Source organism: Hemitrygon akajei, unplaced genomic scaffold, assembly GCF_048418815.1.
Source record: "Hemitrygon akajei unplaced genomic scaffold, sHemAka1.3 Scf000201, whole genome shotgun sequence".
Taxonomy (NCBI): Eukaryota; Metazoa; Chordata; class Chondrichthyes; order Myliobatiformes; family Dasyatidae; genus Hemitrygon; species Hemitrygon akajei.
The window spans coordinates 230,963-247,558 of NW_027332086.1; the positions used below are offsets into that span (position 1 = coordinate 230,963).

The 16,596-nt window shown below is 47.7% G+C and overlaps 1 pseudogene; it reads right to left on the minus strand.

Moving 5' to 3' along the window:
• Nucleotides 1-12,968: 12,968 nt before the first annotated feature.
• Nucleotides 12,969-16,328, minus strand: LOC140724391 (uncharacterized; annotated as a pseudogene).
• Nucleotides 16,329-16,596: the final 268 nt, after the last annotated feature.

Consider the following 16,596-nt stretch of genomic DNA (forward strand, 5'->3'; position numbering starts at 1 on the left):
GGTCGTGGTCCATGTGAGTAACAATGATATGGGCTGGTAGAGTAACGAGGTTCTGTAAAGGGAGTTCAGGGAGTGAGGTGCTAATTGAAAGGGCAGCTCATCCAGGGCTGCGATCTCAGGACTGTCATCTGTGCCAATTGCCAGTATTAGGAAGATTATACAGTTTAGCACGTGGCGAAGGAGTTGGTGCAGGAGGGAGGGGATAAGATTTTTGGATCATTTGAGCTGGTGAGGATTGCTGCGTACAGAGGTGTGTGAGTGTGTTGGGGGAGAGAGCGTTGTTGGAGTGTGACTGGGCACGCAGATCTCTCTATCTCTCTCACACACACACAAACACAATCAGTGGGGTGAGAGGGAGGGGAGTGAGAAGGGGAAGGGGAATGAGGAGGATGGAGTTAGGGCTCCTTCACAAAGTCCCAGACTCACCCAACCCTCTGGAATGGGTCCCATTCCCTACCCCAGGCTGGAGGTGAGCATTGAGTTGCCCTGTCAAGAAGACAAGGAATTGTTCGATAGCATCTGGTTAACACACTTCGATAATAAATTTACGTTGAAGTTGTATTGTTTGTAAAACATGTACTGATGAGAAATGGTCTCCGTGAAGGTCCGAGAGTGGAAAATGAACCGGTGATCAGCCTCACTGCTCCGTGCCGGACAAGAACCCCTATCGGAGTCTGTCTCATCTGTCTGAGCTTGACACGTCTCATTCTAAAGTTTCCTCCTTCTGTCCCTGTCCCAGTGTCTTTTATCTTCCTTCTCAACCCCGTTCCCTGCCTTCTCCCCATGACCTTTGACACCTTTACTGATCAAGCACTGATCAGCCTCTGTTTTAAATAAACCCGATGACTTGGCCTCTGAGCCGTCCGTGGCAATGAATTCCACAGCTCCCTCATCTCTCCAAATGCATGCTGTCTGGAATTAGACATTGTGACGCAGAAGGATAAAAATGGCAGCTATCTACTCTGTCTATACCTCTCGTAATCTAATCAAACTCTTTCAGGTCACCCTGATCCTCCTTCACTCCAGAGAAAACAGCCCAAGTTTGTCCGAACTCTAAGTCAATAAATGGTGGGTTGTTGATTAATAACGGTGTCGAAGCTGACGTGTAGAAAGCAGCAGTCTGGAGTTTAGAGGGAAAATCGAATGGTGGAGAAGACTCAATGAGTATTTCAGTTCCTACGACGAGCGGTCTTGTGGTGAGATGGCGAAGCGATGCAGAGGAAGCTGCGGGTGCAGGTAAGAGTGAGTGTCCAGGTAGGAGATGGTGTTAAGCAGCTTTGCACTACGTCTTCCAAACAACAACAATTAACTCAGAGTGGATCAATCATAAGTGTTGTTATTTTCACTTGCAGAAGGGACGATTAGCAGTGCAAAACAACTGGTAATAACTTTGACCAACAAATACACAGACAGTACGGTCATTCCTTCATAAACAAGTTCAAGGACAGGGTGCACTCTGTTGTTTGTGGAATTAGTGTGTTTGTTTTCTGTTGTCTTGTTTTATTCTATTGTTGTTGTTATGTGTGTTGTTCTACTGAACATTGTGGGCAATGCAATGTTGGCAGAGGAATATGTGGCAATACTGGTGGGCTGCGCCCAGCACATCCATGTTGTTAACGCAAATAACGCATTTCACTGTATGTTTCGTTGTCACACAATAAATAAATCTGTACCTGATCTAAATCCAAGATTGAAGGACAGAGAGATTGAAATAGCTAAGCCAATGGGTGCGCAGATGGAGAGAAAAGAGGTCAGGTTGGGGGTGAAGGGTGGATGGGTAGGTTGGCTGTGAGAGATGTCCAAGGAATTTTTTCACATGGGGAGTAATAATGTTGTTCGTGTTTGGCATTAAACATCTGCAAAATGTTGCACGAAGATTATTAGCAAAGCAATCTGATACAATACAGATTCCAGCTCGTTACAGACAAAAATACCATTTTGGTACTGAAGTACATTTCCACAGAGGTGGAGTAGCATTCCTACACCCCTTGCCCCCTGTGAAAACTATTCCAACCCAGACACCACTCCCCATTTCTGTTAACACCTCCGATCATTGCAGCCCCCACCATCTGTGAAAACCCTTCTGACCCTACACCCATCACCATTCTGTAAACCCGCCTGACCCCTCCACCACTCGCCATCTCTGTAAAACCCTCCGCCATCCACCCCGGCGCATTCAGGTGATAGCTGACCCGAGAAAGACACCGACCGTGGTAGGTGGCAGGGGTCACAAAACACATTCACACTGGCTGATTTAGTAAACCTACCGATTTGCATGGTGATCTTCACTAAACCTCTTCCTACCTTCCCATCTTTACTTTCCCCCTCCACTTTCTGCTTTCCACAAAGATTCCATTCGTCTCTTCCCACTAATCTCCCTCCTGGAACGTATCCTTGCAAGCGAGGGAAGTTCTACACGCTCCCATTTTCTTTCCCTCTCAGCTCCATTCGTCCTTCCAGGTGAGTCAACACTTCACCTGTGAGTCTGTCAGGTTGATCTACTCTACCTGATGCTGCTGGTTCAGCCTCCGCTACGTCAGTGAGGCCCAATGTAGATCGGGAGTCCACTTTGTCAAGTACCTTTGCTCTGTCCACAACAAACGGAATTTCCTGGTCACAAACAGGCGAAACTCTGCAGATGCTGGAAATCCAAGCAACACAGGAGAAATCTTTTCAACGATTTCATGTTCCCTGGCCACGATCATCTTACTGTCACTGTGGATACCCCGTTCATGTACACCTCCCCCTCCCACCAGGAAAGTCACAGAGCTCTCCGTTTCCTTCTGGACACCAGACCCAACGAGTTCCCCTCCACAAACACTCTCCTGCTCTTTGTTTCGCTTGTCTTTGTTTGAGCTGAGCTCGACTGTCACTTCTTTCTGTCACCTTGCAGTGAACTGGTGCTGGTCACGTGTGTGAATGATTTGGAGGGGAATGCAGATCGTACAATTAGTGAGATTGTGGATGACACCAGAACTGGTGTGTGGGGGAAGTGAGGGTTGTCTGAGGTTACAGTGGGGTGGAGACCAGCTGGGTAAGTGGGCATAGGAGAGCAGCGGAACATTACTGTTACTCAAAAACAGGTCTTCAGGAGGTCAAAAAGACCATCATTCAGATGGAGAGACAACTTTCCTTGGGGCTCTGGATTCACCAGACAAGACTGGTGCTGTGGTTCAGCTCATCAGGTTGGAGGGAACCAAGACAGAACATAAGGTGTTGCTCCTCCATCCCGAGCGTGACGTCCTCAATTAGGGGAACACTTCGACGAGCAGTTTCACGCCATCCGTCTCAAGCAGAACTTCCCAGGGCCAAACCTTTTACTAGTGATTTCCATCCCCGTTCTGACTTGTCGATCCACGGCCTCCTCTTGTGCCGCGATGAGACCCCCTGTGATGGCATGAATATTGACCTCGCCTTCCGATAGACCATCCCCAGCCCCACCCCCGCCTTCCTCTATTCCGCACTCCGACCTTTTACTTCTCACCTGCCTATTCTTCCCCCGGGCCCCCTCCTCCCTCTCTCTCTCTCTCCTCTGTTCCACTCTGCAGTCCGATCAGATTATTTCTTCTCCAACCTTTGACTTTTCCCACCCACCTGGATTCACCTGTCACCTTCCAGCTCGCCTCCTTCCCCTCCCCATTTTTTATTCTGGCTTCTCTGTATATCCATCACCCAGGGCATGTCCTTTTCTTACTGTTACTATCAGGTAGGCGGTACAGAAGCCTGAAGGCACACACTAGGCGGTTCAGGAACAGCTTCTTCCCTTCTGCCATCGGATTCCTGAATGAACATTGTACCCTCGGACACGACCTCGCTTTTTTAAATATAATATATATTTTGCACGTGTTTAAAATCTATTCAATATACGTATACTCTAATTGGTTTATATATTCATACCATTATTTTTATGTCATTTATTATTATTTTCTATATTATATATTGCATTGAACTGCTGCTGCTAAGTTAACAAATTTCATGCCGGTGATAATAAACCTGATTCTGATTCTGATTCCCCGTTGCTTCTCAGCCCTGCAGATGGGTCTCGGGCCAAAACGCCGACAGTTTATTCTTTTCCATAGCCGTTGCCTGAGCTGCCGAGCACCTCCAGCGTTTCGTGTGAGTTGTTTTGGATTTCCAGCATCGGCAGACTTCCTCGTGTGCGTTCTGGAAATCGCTGTTGGTGACCGGGCGATCAAATGCGCATGCGTGAAGGTCAGAGCCGTATGTGATCTCCTGGTCACGGCGAATCCTGGACGGAACACGAGAAAGTCTGCGAGTGTTGGAAATCCAACTACAGCAACTCACTCAAAACACGGAAGGAACTCAACAGATCAGACAGCATCTGTGCGAAAGAATAAACTGCCGGCGGTTCGGGCCGAGTCCCTTCTTCAGCACTGAGAAGGACGGGGGAAATGCCAGTGTCTCTCCAATGTCTGCTTGCTGAGGGAATCGGGCCTGCAGTCCTCGGAGTCGCCTGATGTCGGTGGCCGGAGGTGGGTACAGCATAAGCGGTGTGCGAGGCGAGCGGGCAGGAGTCCGTCCCAGGAAGAAAGCAAGCCCTAGCCGGCCGGCTGTCCCGTCTATTCTGCTCTCCAATGGACAATAAATTGGACTACATCTATGGCAACGAAATACTCGGTTGGAGTACAGAAACGGACGGAATCCCGGACGCCGCCATTCAGCTGTTTATATTAGGTAACAGTTTTCCCCCGAGCCATCGGACTACCAACCCACTGCCCTCTGCTGTGCCTATTGTGTTGTTTATTATTTATTGTAATGCCTGCACTGTTCTGTGTAGTTCTGGTTAGGTCTGTAGTCTAGTGTAGTTTTTGTGTTGTTTTACGGAGTTCAGTGTAGTTTTTGTATTGTTCATGTAGCACCATGGTCCTGAAAAACGTTGTCTTGTTTTCTCTGTGAACTGTGCCAGCAGTTACGCTCCAAATGACAACAAAAAGCGACGTGACTTGAGTATTAAAAGCTGTGGGGTATAATCGGAGGGGAAAGAGTGGAGTATAATCGGAGGGGCTAGAATGTGATAATTGAAGCCAGGTGGGTGGGAAAGGTCAAGGGCTGGAGAAGAAAGAATCTGATAGCAGCGGAGAGTGACCATAGAACATAGTAATCCACAGCACATTACAGGCCCTTCGGCCCACAATGTTGTGTCGACCATGTAACCTACTCCAGAACTTCCCTACCGTATAACCCTCTATTTTTAAGCTCCATGTACATCTAAGAGTCTCTTAACAGACCATATTGTATCCACCTCTACCACCTTCACTGGCAATGCGTTCCATGCTCCCTTCTGTGTGTAAAACGTACCTCTGACATCTCCCCTTGTACCTATTTCCAAGCACCCTAAAACGATGCCCCCTCGTGTTAGCCATTTCAACGCTGGGGAAAAGCCTCTGGCTATCCACACTATCAAACCCCTCATAATCTTATACACCTCTATCAGGTCATCTCTCGTCCTCCGTCACTCCAAGAAAGAAAGGCCAAGTTCATTCAATCTATTCTCATAAGGCATGCTCTCCAATCCAGGCAAGATCTTTGTAACGCTCCTGGTTGGAAGTGGAGACGTACATGGACTGGGTATCCACAGTGAAAATAAGAAGATCGGGCTCAGGGAACTTGAAATCATTGAAGAAAGATTTTGTGTGTGTTGCTCGGATTTCCAGCATCTGCAGATTTCGCTTGTTTTCGACCGGAAAATTCCGTTAGTTGCGGACAGAGCGAATGTACTTGACAAAGTGGACTCCCGATCTACTGATTAGAGAAGGCCGCACTGGGAGCATCAGGTAGAGTAGATCAACCTGACAGACTCACAGGTGAAGTGTTGCCCCACCTGGAAGGGCCATTTGTGGTCCAGAATGGAGCTGAGGGAGGAAGTAAAGGAGACACTTGCAAGGGTATGTTCCAGGAGGGAGATTGGTGGGGAGGGACGAATGGAGTCCTTACGGTAAGCAAAAAGCTGGGGGTGGGGGAGGGGAAGTTAAGAAGCGGCTTAGTCAAGGTCAGTTCATTTAAAAATGTCAGCAATTGTGAATGTGTTTTGTGAGCCCCGCCACCTGCCATGGTCGGTGTCTTTCTGGGGTCAGCTGTCACCTGAATGTCTCAACGTGGATTGTGGAGGGTTTTGCAGGAATGGCGAGTTGTGTAGGGGCCATGCGGGTTCACAAAATGGTAATGGGTGCAGGGTTAGACTGGAGGTGTGAACAGAAATGGGGAGTGGTGTGGGGGCTGGAAGAGCTTTCACAGGGGGCGAGGGGTGTAGGAATGCTTCTCCACCACTGGGGAAATGTACTTCACTTGTCGCACCAAAATGGCACTTCTGCTGCAACAAGATGGAACCGGTATTGTATCAGAGAGCTTTGCCAATGATGTTCATGCAACATGACGCTGATGGTACCTGAGCACTTGACTGCAGACCCGCAGCTGTGTTACTGGAGGAATGCCAAATACGCTGATCAAGCAGACAACAGAATGCACCCTGTCCTTGACCTTCTATCTGAAGGAGTGACTGTACCGGCCTGTTTTTTTTTGGACAAAGCTATTACCAGCACTTGGGCGGTGCTAGTCTTCCCTTGCTGCAAGTAATAATAAACGATCCACTCTGAGTTAATTGTCGTTTGTTAGAAGACAGTGAAAAGGTGCTTGACTCCACTCCTACCTGATACCTGCGCCCGTACCTTACTCCCCACCGCTTCGCCATCTCACCACTATACCACAAGTCATATGAACTGAAATACTCATTCGGTCCATTGAATCTTCTCCATCATTCGATCATGGCTATTGAATTATCCCTCTAAACCCCATTCTGCTGCCTTCACCCCGTTATCTTTGACACCTTTATTAATCAACAACCCACCATGTACTACTCAAAGCCTGTTACGCCGCTGGTGTTCAGGGCAGCAACGAAGAGGTTCACCGGGATGTTGTCTGAGCTACTGTGTAAGGAGAGTTCGGACAAACTTGGGCTGTTTCCCCTGGAGTGGAGGAGACTCGGGGTGACCTGAGAGAGATTGATCAGATTAACAGAGACCTAGATAAAGTAGATAGCTGCCATTTTAAATCTATGGGCCATAATATCTAATACCAGACAGCATGCATTTAGAGACATGAGGGACCTGTGGAATTTATTGCCACTGATGGCACAGATGCCAAGTCATTATTTAAGGCAGAGGCTGATCGGTGCTTGATTAGTAAAGGCGTCAAAGGTCATGGGGAGAAGGCAGGGAATGGGGTTGAGAAGGAAAATAAAAGACACTGGGACAGGGACAGAAGGAGGAAACTTTAGAGTGAGACGTGTCAAGCTCAGACAGATGGGACAGACTCTGATAGGGGTTCTTGTCTGGCACGGAGCAGTGGGGCTGAACACCAGTTCGATTTCCACTCTCGGACCTTCACTGAGACTTCTCATCAATACATGTTTTACAAACAATACAGCTTCAATGTAAAATCATTATCAAAGTGTGTTAACCAGATGCTATCGTACAATTAATTTTCTTCTTGGCAAGGCAACTCATTGCTCACGCCCAGCCTGGAGTAGTGAATGGGACCAATTTCAGATGGGGAAGGTTGGGTGAGTCTGGGACTTTGTTAAGGAGCCCTAACTCCATCCTCCTCATTCCCCTTTTCCCTTTTCACTCACCTCTCTCACACTCCAGTGTACGTGTTTCTGTATGTGTGAAAGAGAGACCTGTCTGCCCACTTCACTCTCCATCAACGATGTCCCCCCTCCCCGAATGCACTCACACTCCTTCGCACACAGCAATCCTTGTGAGCTCAAATGATCCAAAAGTCTTATGCCCTCCCTTCTGCACCAACTCCTTAACCACGTGTGAAACTGTATTATCTTCCTATTCCGACCCGTGGCACAGATGACAGCCCTGAACGAGCTGCCTTTTACTCTACCGGCCCATCTCATTGGTACCCACATGGACCACGACCTTCACTGTCCACCCTCCTGAGGAATGCTGAGCACTCGACCGGAGATGTCTCAGACCCGAGCACACAGGAGGCAATATATCATCCTGGAATCTCATTCTCACCCACAGAACATCCAGTCAGTTTCCTTAGCTAACGAATCACCTGTGACAACAGCTCAGCTCTTCCCTACGCTTCTGTTTTGAATCTCCAAGCCAGACTATGCGCCAGAGACCCTATTTCTGTAACCTTCCTTTGCCCGGTCATCCCACCGTCTCTAACTGTGTCTAAAGTGATGTATGTGTTGTTCAGGGGAATGGACACAGGGGTAAACTGCACACGCTGTTTCCCCCTTTTCCCCTTCTTGACTGTCACCCAGTTTCCTGTGCCGTCCTCCTTGGTTGCAACTACCTCTCAAATGTCCTACCTATCACCCCTTCAGCCTCCCGAATGATCTGGAGTTCATCCAGTTCCAGCTCCAACTCCGTAATGTGGATTGTTCGGAGCTGAAGCTGGATGCCCTTCTCACAGGTGTAGTTATCAGAGACACAGGAGGGTCCCCTGCCTTCCCACATCCCGCAAAGGAGCTTTCCACTATCCTGCCTGTCATCTCCACTGTTCTAACTGCAGTTGTGAAGAAGAAAAAATTCTCAAAATGTTCTAGCTCCATGAAGATTTTGCCTTCTCTAAATGAATTCTCTCCTCACTGAAACCTCAAAGAGGTAAAGCCTCAAAGTCTCCGCTCTGACTTTGCCCACTCTGACACTGGCTGCTCCACTTGCTCCTGACCAACTTAAAGATCATCAATCCTGAATGCTGATTGGCCACTGCTGAAAGCTCAGAGATAACCTGCCCTGAACCATTGCCTTTAATACTCGATTGGTGAACCTGAGTGAATTACGTCCTCTCAAACTTCTCATCTCTCTGATTAACAACGAGTCAAAGCTCCGTAGGGCGACACAAGGATGAATGACTGACTGAAACCCATCCCACAGTCTGAGCAGGTGACCACCCTCCCCACAGTGTGAACCCACCACTGTCTCTGCAGCGTGGATCAGTGTGTGAATACCTTCCCTCAGTCTGAGCAGGTGCCCACCCTCACCACAGTCTGAACCCACCACCGTCTCTGCAGTGTGGATCAGTGTGTGAATGCCTTCCCACAGTCTGAGCAGGTGACCACCCTCCCCACAGTGTGAACCCACCACTGTCTCTGCAGTGTGGATCAGTGTGTGAATGGCTTCCCACAGTCTGAGCAGGTGACCACCCTCCCCACAGTGTGAACCCACCACTGTCTCTGCAGTGTGGATCAGTGTGTGAATGCCTTCCCACAGTCTGAGCAGGTGACCACCCTCCCCACAGTGTGTACCCACCACCGTCTCTGCAGTGTGGATCAGTGTGTGAATGACTTCCCACAGTCAGAGCAGGTGACCACCCTCCCCACAGTGTGAACCCACCACTGTCTCTGCAGTGTGGATCAGTGTGTGAATGCCTTCCCACAGTCTGAGCAGGTGACCACCCTCCCCACAGTGTGAACCCACCACTGTCTCTGCAGTGTGGATCAGTGTGTGAATGCCTTCCCACAGTCTGAGCAGGTGACCACCCTCCCCACAGTGTGAACCCACCACTGTCTCTGCAGTGTGGATCAGTGTGTGAATCCCTTCCCACAGTCTGAGCAGGTGACCACCCTCCCCACAGTGTGAACCCACCACTGTCTCTGCAGTGTGGATCAGTGTGTGAATACCTTCCCACAGTCTGAGCAGGTGACCACCCTCCCCACGGTGTGAACCCACCACTGTCTCTGCAGTGTGGATCAGTGTGTGAATGACTTCCCACAGTCTGAGCCGGTGACCACCCTCCCCACAGTGTGAACCCACCACTGTCTCTGCAGCGTGGATCAGTGTGTGAATGCCTTCCCACAGTCTGAGCAGGTGACCACCCTCCCCACAGTGTGAACCCACACCCACCACTGTCTCTGCAGTGTGGATCAGTGTGTGAATCCCTTCCCACAGACTGAGCAGGTGACCACCCTCCCCACAGTGTGAACCCACACCCACCACTGTCTCTGCAGTGTGGATCAGTGTGTGAATGCCTTCCCACAGTCAACGTCCTCTCACTGCTGAAATCAGTCTGGTGTGTTGGTAGGTGAGATGAAAGTGACAATTCATTCCCAGTCTGAACAGATGAACAGCTTCTCCCCAGTGTTCCCTTGCTGATGTTCATTCAATACTGAACTGAAAGTGATATATTTGAATGCACGCAGCATAAGAATTAAAATGGATGATCTTGAAATTCAGCTACAGATTCGCAAGTATGACATTGTGGCCATCTCTGAAACTTGGCAAAAGGATGGTGTTCCTCACCGCCACGGTGGAACGAACCCCAGTGCTGAACATGGGCGTGGAGGCCGAGTAGGGAGACACTGCCGTCGTAGTGAGTGTGGGAAGGGTTCCAAGGGGGAGTTTACCTGGAGTTTTGGTCTTGGTAGATACTTCAGGAATAAGGCTAGACTTAGAACTGGTAGTCCTAAACACCATGGAGTGAGGTTACTCGTACACGAGTCGACCAACGAACCGGCACCTTTTAGTAGTGGTTACAGGACCCTTATACTACGCTGGTTGATGGAATGCAGGTGTTGGTAATTATTGGAACCTGGGAATAGACTGGGAACTGAGCGAGGTGTTAAAGGCCCAATTCCTGAGTACGACAGCCAGGTGCCAGAAGGGGCCATGACAGATGGCTGCCATTGGGAGCTGAACATCAAGGGCATACGGCGTATTGGAAAGATAGGTTAGTAGGCAGAGGGTGTGCTGTGAACTTGCTGATAAGAAATAACTTTAAATCATTAGAAAGGGATGACACAGGATCGGAAGGTGTCGTCTCTATGGTTGGAGGTGTGAAATGGCAAGGGTGAAAGGACCCAATTCCAGTCGTATACAGGCCTCCAAACAGCAGTCGGGATGTGGATTACAAATTACCGCAGGAGGTAGAAAAGGCCTATCAGAAGGGCAATGCCATGATAATCGCTGCTGATTTTAACAGGAAAGTGGATTTGGAAAAACAGGCCAGTACTGGACCACAAGAGAGTGTGTTTGCAAAACGAGATTCCTGAACTTTGGCCAGGCCAGAGACGGTCATCCCCTATATTAAGCCATGAGACAAAGTGACAGTTACATAAATATAGAAAGGATAAAAGAGAGTTAAGGATAGATATAGGACCAATAGAAAATGACGCGGGAGATATTGTAATAGGAGACACAGAGATGGCAGAGGAACTGAATGTGTATTTTCCATCTTTCTTTATGGTGGAAGAAATCTGCAGTATATCGGACATTCAAGAGTGTCAGGGAATTGAAGTACGTGCAGTGAAAACTACAACTGAGGAGGTGCTCAGGAAATCTGAGGGTGGATAAATCTCCCGGACCTGATGGAATGCAGCTTCGGGTTCTGAAGGAAATAGCTGGAGAGATTGCAGAGGCATTAACAATGATCTTTCAAGAATCGATAGATTCCGGCATTGTACCGGAAATTGCAAATGTTTCTTCACTATTTAAGAAGGGTGGGAGGCAGCAGGAAAAAAAAAAAACTCTTGACCTGAAAGCCTTACTTCAGTGGTTGGGAAGTTGCTGGAATCGATTGTTATGGATGAGATTACTGAGTACCAGGAGGCACGTGACAAGATATGCCAAAGCCTGTGTGGTTTCCTGAAAGGAAAATCCTGCCTGACTAACCTACTGCAATTGTTTGAGGAGATTACAACTGGGTAGACAAAGGAGATGCAGTAGATGTGGTATACTTGGATTTTCAGTGGGCCTTTGGAAGGTGCTGCATAGGCTGCTTAGCAAGATGAACGCCATGGAATTACAGGGAAGTTACTAGCAAGGGTGGAGCATTGGCTGATCAACAGAAAACAGAGTGGGATTACAGGGATCCTATTCTGGCTGCCGGTTACCCCTGGAGTTCCACAGTGGTCGGTGTTTAGACAACTGCTTTTACCGATGTATGTCAATGACTTGGAATATTGAATTAATGGATTTGTGACTAAATTTGCTGACAATACAAAGATAGGTGCAGGAGCGGGTAGTGCTGAGGAAACAGAGAGTCGGCAGAGCGGTTTAGATAGTTTCGGGGAAGGGGCAATGAAGTAGTTAATGAAATACAATGTTGGAAGGTGTATGGTCATGCATTTATTTTTTAAAGAAATAAACGGGCGTACGATTATTTAGATTGGGAGAGAATTCAAAATGCAGAGGTGCCAAAGAACTTGGAAGTCCTTGTGCAGGTTGACGTCCAGGTTGAGTCGGTGGCGGAGAAGGTGAATGCAATGGCGGCATTCATTTCTAGAAGTATAGAATATAAGTGTAGGGATGTGATGTTGAGGTTCAATAAGACACTTATGAGAACACAATTGGAGTATTGTGTGCAGTTTTCGGCTCCTTATTTCAGAAAGGATATACGGACATTGGATAGGGTTCAGAGAAGAATCACAAGAATGATTTGAGGAGTGAAAGGGTTACCACACGAGAAGCACCTGGCTTCTCTTGAGCTGTATTCCCTGGAGTTCAGGAGAATGGTGGGGGTCTGTGGGGTGGGGGGATCTCATTGAAACATTCCGAATGTTAAAAGCCCTGAACAGATTAGATATGGCAAAGTTATTTCCCATGGTAGGGGAGTCTATGACAAGAGGGCACGACTTCAGGACTGAAGGCCATCCATTTAGAATAGAGATGACGGAAACTTACTTTATTCAGAGGGTGGTAAATTTGAAGAAATACTTGCCACAAGCAACTGTGGAGACCAAGTCATTGGGTGCATTTAAGGCAGAGAGGGATAGGTTCCTGATTAGCCAGGGTATCAAAGGGTTTGGAGAGAAGGCAGGGGAGTGGGGATGACTGGAAGAATTGGATCAACCCATGATTGAATGGCGGAGCAGACTTGAAAGGCCAAATGGTCAATTTCTGCTCTTATATCTTATAGTCTTAACTGAGATGTCTGAGAGAATCCTTCCCCACATTCAGAACAGGTGAATGGCATCGCCCAGTGTGAATTCACTGATGTATTTTAAAGTCAGATGACCGAGTGAATCCCTTCCCACATTCAGAGCAGCTGAATGGTTTCTCCCCAGTGTGAACTCGCTGATGTACCTTCAACTGAGATGACCGAACGAATCCTTTCCCACATCCAGAGTAGGTGAACAGCCTCTACCGAGTTTCTGATGTTCCTTCAGATGAAATGACCGAGTGAATCCCTTACCACATTCAGCGCAGATGAATGGCTTCTCCACAGTGTGAACTCGCTGATGTTCAATCAGTTGAGATTGACAAGTGAAAACCTTTTGACATTCAGAGCATGTAAATGGTTTCTTCCCAGTGTGGACTCGCTGATGCTCCTTCAGTTGAGATGACTGGGTGAATCCTTTCCTACAGTCTGAGCTTGTGAATGGTTTCTCCCCTGTGTGAACTCGCTGGTGTCTCTGGAGGTTGGACGAGTGAGTGAATCCCTTCCCACAGTCTGAGCAGGTGAACGGCTTCGCCCCAGTGTGAACTCGCTGATGTTGTAGCAGGTGATTTGACTGAATGAATCCCTTCGCACAGTGTGAGCAGGAGAATGGCCTCTCCCCAGTGTGAACTCGCTGGTGTCTATGTAGTGTGGACGAGTGAGTGAATCTCTTCCCACAGTCTGAGCAGGTGAATGGCCTCTCCCCAGTGTGAACTCACTGGTGTTCATTCAGTTGAGATGATTGAGTGAATCCTTTCCCACATTCAGAGCAGGTGAATGGCTTCTCCGCAGTGTGAATTCTCTGGTGTCACTGTGGTGAGGTTGAGTGTATGAATGCCTTCCCACTTTCCGAGCAGGTCAATGTCCTCTCACTGGTGAATTTGCTGATATACTTTTAGCATCAACAACAGAATTGCTTACCGCTTGCAGAACAGGTGGAGCATCTCACTGTGGTGTGAACTTGCTAATGTATCTTCATGCTGGATGACTGAGTAGTTCCCCTTCCACACACAGAGCAGGTGATTGGCCTCTCCCCACGGTGAACTCACTAGCGTGTCTGCGGGTAGGCTGTGAGTGAATCCCTTCTCACACTGAGAGGAGAATGATATCTCACTGCGATCAATTCTCCGCAATTCAGAGAGTCAGACGTTTTGAATCCCTTGTAGTTTTGAAGTTTTGAATGCAGTTGAAAACTGATCTCCAGTGAACAAATGCTGATGTGTTCTCAGCACCCCGGTTCCAGTGAATTTCACAGAGTTAAAACAGAAAACGTGATTTCAGAGACAGAACACATTACCAGATGGTATGAGATAATTCTTCATCTCCATGGAACGACAACAGATGTGTTGGTGTTGCAAAGAAAATATTTGGCCACTCCTTAAATATCCAGACAGAGTCAGCAAAACTGATGTGTTGTTGTGTTTGAGATTCCCGTGCACAAGTGTTCTGTCATTTCAAACCTGTAAAAATATTTGCAAAATACATCAATGGGTGAAGGACAATATTTCAGGAGAGATTTTAGTCTGTGGTGAGAACATAAGAAATAGGAGCAGGAGTAGGCTATCTGGCCCATTGAGCCTGCTCCGCCATTTAATAAGATCATGGCTGATCTGGCAATGGACTCATCTCCTCTTCCCTGCCTTTTCCCCATAACCCTTAATTCCCCGACTGTGCCAAAATCAACCCAACCTTGTCTGAAATTTATTTACTGAAGTAACCTCCACTGCTTCATTGGGCAGAGAAATCCACAGATTCACCAACCTCTGGGAAAAGCAGTTCCTCTTCATCTTCATCCCACATCCCCCGAATCTTGAGGCAACGTCCTCTAGTTCTAGTCTCATCTACCATTGGAAACAACTTTCCTGCCTCTATCTTATCTAATCCTTTCATAATTTTACATGTTTACATGAGAGGCATAGTTTTAAGGTGCTTGGAAGTAGAGTCAATAGGAATGTCAAAGGTATGTTTTTCACACGGAGGGTAGTAGGTGCATGGAATGCACTGCCAGTGATGATGGTAGAGGCAGATACCATAGAGTCTCTTCGATATGTACACGGAGCTTAGAAAAACTGAGTGTAATGTGGTTGGGAAATCCGAGGCAGTTTCTAGAACAGGTTACATGGACGATCCAACACTGTGGGCCGAAGGGCCTGTAATATATTGCAGATTTCTATGCTTCTATATGCACTCATCTTCTAACAAGGCACGGAACAGACACTCTGACTGACCATCAAATTCTCTGACTGTATTCCTGTCTGTGTGAGAATGGGCTGTTTCTGACTTCAATCAATCTATGACTTGGCTCAATTTGTCTCTGTCCTTTGACATTATTTCAAGTTCTGGTCATGTTCCACAATACTACAAAGATCACTTGTTACTGCATGTACGATCCTGGAGATTTACTAATTACTTGGATCGCCCCCCCCCCCCCCCCCATCTGCTGATTGACAGTGATGAACCCATCGATGGCAATGCCAATGAATATATAGTGGATGGCAGTGGTTATTCTCATTGGAGTGCGGCACCTTTGTGATCTGAAAGCCAGAAGTCACGTCATCGAGGCAAAGGTGTTTCATATCGTTATTGACCCAGAGAGAACTAAATCTGACGGACGGTTTTAATTCCATACAGCACGAATTGACATTTTCACTAGTTCGACGGACTCGGAGTCCGCAGCGGTCGGGGCGCTTTCACTGTGTGCTGTGACTGCGAGGCTGAGTCCGGCGGTGCCGTGGACGTCCATCTGCCGCCTGCCTGGGATGACAAGTCTATCGGGACCCTGAGGGCTTGTGGAAACTGTGTGGTGGTTTCTTTTCGATCTTATCATCTTTTAACATCTTTGGACTATTTTCGCTGTGCCTATGGTCTTTTTTTTAATCAATTATGCTAATGTTTGCTCTGTTGTAATATGTTGTAATTATATGGTTTTCTGCAGGTCTTGAAGCTTTAGTTTTTGGTCTTGTTTTGTCTGGTGGCTTTGGAGCTCCTTTCCGGGGTACTCGTTAAAATCGTAGTGCGATATTAATAAGCAGCAGCCTCTCCGGACTCTGGATTGGGGATTGCCAAACGTTAAGTGGATTTTCTGGTGTAGTCTGTTTTGTCATGTGCTTTTGTGATATCTCACAAAACGTTGTCTCATTTTTTAACTGCATTGCATTGGTGGTTTCTAAATGACAACAAACTGAATCTGAATCTAAATGGAAGATAAACTCTTCAACTGAGATAAACTGGTAACTATATTTTTGTTCAGAGTTCATAATCCTCGGATTGACTTAGTTCGAGCTCGATAGTGCTTGGGAGATACATCCGCTCGCACTTCCTTCGACTGTACAGGGCAACGCTGGTACTAACGGCCATGGCTGCCTCTTTACCCAGAAGCCCTCACGTAGAGAAACCTCCCTGTCCGCCATCGAAAGTTCCAGGAATGCGCATGCGCCGCAAAACTGGCGGCGGCGTCGTACACGAGTCGAAAACTCTCTGGGGCCGGGTGCAGATCATGGGGCTCAGACAGATGGAGAGGACCAGAACTGTTGTGGGGTGCAGCACCAGTGTTGCTGGAAATCACAGTAATTGTCCTTCCGTCGCGTTTCAGACGCCAGTGATTAAGTTCACCCGGAGTTCGCTCTTACCTGCGTCCCATCGTCTCTCATCTACTCAGCGCATGCGCGAAATTCGGGA